This window comes from Balaenoptera musculus, chromosome X (assembly GCF_009873245.2).
Source record: "Balaenoptera musculus isolate JJ_BM4_2016_0621 chromosome X, mBalMus1.pri.v3, whole genome shotgun sequence".
In the NCBI taxonomy this organism is placed as follows: Eukaryota; Metazoa; Chordata; class Mammalia; order Artiodactyla; family Balaenopteridae; genus Balaenoptera; species Balaenoptera musculus.
Window position 1 is genome coordinate 112,212,036 of NC_045806.1, and position 2,829 is coordinate 112,214,864.

General features: G+C 43.2%; 1 non-coding gene across 1 annotated transcript; it reads right to left on the reverse strand.

The window, feature by feature from the left end:
• Positions 1-685: 685 nt before the first annotated feature.
• Positions 686-758, reverse strand: TRNAA-CGC. Its single transcript has one exon. It is a non-coding gene; the product is annotated as a tRNA-Ala (tRNA).
• Between the last annotated feature and the right edge of the window lie 2,071 nt (positions 759-2,829).

The following is a 2,829-nucleotide window of genomic DNA, read 5'->3' on the forward strand; positions in this document are numbered from 1 at the left end:
TATTTGGATTGTTCTTCCCAACAGCCCTCTGAGATAGACCAGGCATGCAAACATTATTACCCCCATAACATGAGAAAACCTCTGAGATTCAGAGAGTAAAGTGATGTTCCCAAGGTCACACAGCAGGTCAGCAATGAAGACAGGACCATAACCCAAGTCATACACCTCCAATACCTCCCAAACTAAAAAATCCCAACAAGCCATGTGGCAGTGGTTTAAAACCTAAATGTCATAGGCAAAAACTTTTGAATGTTATCCAGATGTCTTTGAAAGCCTCACGGGAATCAATACTCACCTTAAAGAGCCAGGCATGAAAAATGACATGTTATGAAAAACATGCCAATTTGGGATTTACTAGATGAGAGAGAAAAGTTGGGGACAACAGAGGCAGGGCCAGGTTTCAAACAGAATATTTCTTGTGCTCTTCGATTCACTGCAAGCAATGACCTTTGCACAAGATAGAAAAGGTACAATGCTGGCAGCAGAAAAGTGAGTTTGTGTCATATAATTCACTCAAAATTTGTGAAAAAACTGGAAGACATTTTGGAAATCACCCCTGCAGTTTGATTTTTTTTTAATGTTTATTTATTTATTTATTTAGGCTGTGCCAGGTCTTAGTTGCGGCATGCAGTCTTCTTAGTTGCGGCATGCGGACTCTGAGTTGCAGCACGCATGAGGGATCTAGTTCCCCGACCAGGGATCAAACCCGGGCCCCCTGCATTGCGAGTGCAGAGTCTTACCCACTGGACCACCAGGGAAGTCCCTGCAGTTTGATTTTAAATGTTTGGAGAACCTTTTCTTCCTTGTAAGTGAAAAACCTAAGATGGTTCAGGGGAAGTCTCTCTGTTCTACTTTCATCATGTTATCAGTAAGGTAAATGAAGAAATCAAATTAAGTCCACATGAAGTAGCCTTTGAAAGCATCTGAACTGCACTTCCTCATGCCAGCAGAATTTGACAGCTAATTATGGAGACCATAGATGATACAAAACTCAGAATTTCTCAAAATGTAGTAGTAACGCCTGGGTAGGGAGGACTGGTTCCATTCATTACAGGAAATTCACAGCTTCCCTCAGGAAAAGTGGTTCCATGGGTCAGAGTCAGGCCTCATGCTTGGAATTAGGGGGTTCAGGTCTGACTGAAGCCCTCTTCTTCCTGCCTTGCTTTTACAGACTGAGAGGAGCACTAAGTCCCTCAAAGGAGAGCTCCCCACAGGAAGGAAAAGTTAGCCTAAGAGGGAGCTAAACCAATGATGCTGAGTTGCCAGAATCCCTCCACAGGCCACCCAAGCAGTGAAGAAATTCATGGAGAGAAAGAAAGAAAGAAAAGACCCACAGCCGTGAGCAGAGCCAGCTGGGAGGGATGTTATTACTTTATTTCTGTTTTCTTAACTATGTGTGTGTGCATGTGTGTGTGTGCACGTGTGCGTGTGCATGTGTGTTGAGGAGGAGGGAGGATTGATTGCAGAAAATGTCTGGATCCACAGCACTCAAGATGGAAACTTTTGTTGATATAACTTCTCCTAACGTTCCTACACCTTCCTTCCCTTCTCCTCCATTTCCCCAGTGGCTATCAAGAGCTGTATATATCTGACCACAAAACCCAGTCAGTTCAAGTCAAAAATGCAGCCAGCCATCTGGATTGACTCAAACTCTGTCTACACACACCAATTGGCTTGGGGGTAAAAAAATGTAATTCAGTGGAACAACTGGTTATTTTTAAAACAACGAGTTGAATTCAGACAACCATCCAATTAGTTGATTTCAAAATGCCTGTTTGGCGACATGAAAAGGGTTATTTTCAAAGGGCCTGTGTGTGCATAAACAACCTGAATGCTATTAAATTGACGAGCTATTTTGGAATCAAGTAGATAAGGCCAAAGCGGCTGGACTGTTTATAAAGGGGAAACAACGTGTTAGGGTAGCAGAGTCCGTCAAGCGCTCCAGAGGGTGACACCTTCTGTTGGAAGGATGAAGTCTTTCACTTGACAGCAGCATAACCATACCCCTCTTTGTAGAGGCAAGCACCTCATTCTTTTTTTAGGGAAACCTCCTGTGTGCCTTCTTCCTGGACGTGCCATGCTAGCCAGAAGGCCAAAGATTCAAATAGACCCTCAAAGGCAAATGCGCTTCGGTTAGCTATTGCCTCATAACACATTTCCTAACGCACACAGAGATGTTAACTCGATTCTCTCTCCCCTGTTACGGGTTTCAATCTCACTACATACAGCAAGGAAGCCTCGTCTGAGCCATTTGACCCGATTCATGAAGAGCTGGGCCAGTTTAAACGGCACAGCTGTATCTCCCTGAGCTTTTCTCCCCCCTGAAATGTGAAAGTTCTTTCCCCGTGTTACATGGCTAAGAAATGATTTAAGAAAAAAAGGGGGGACGAAGGTCTCCTCCTGAAGTGAATTTTATTTGCACTCCCCATGCTTTGTCATAAAGGGCATTCAACTGTGTTAATCATATAAGAAGTTTTAGAGAAGCTCTCTTTTTCACATTAGGCTTAAAACATCACCCCTGAGGGGGTGCTGATGGCCCCCTTAGAAAAGATTTCTTTTACATCTAAGACAAAAAGGACTTCAGCAAACGTTTGGAGTTAAATGAGTGGTGCCTAAGTGCTGACTCTCCATCCCCAGTGACAAGCATTTACTAAGTGAAACTTTTGTTACTGCAAATGTCTTACTTGGGTGTGTCTTAATCCCGAATGTTGTGGAGGTTTTGTTTTATTGTGTGTGTGTGTGTGTGTGTGTGTGTGTGTGTGTGTGTGTGTTTTTAAAAACATTTATTTTATCAGAAAGGATTCTCACAATGGAAGCATTCACTGCCAT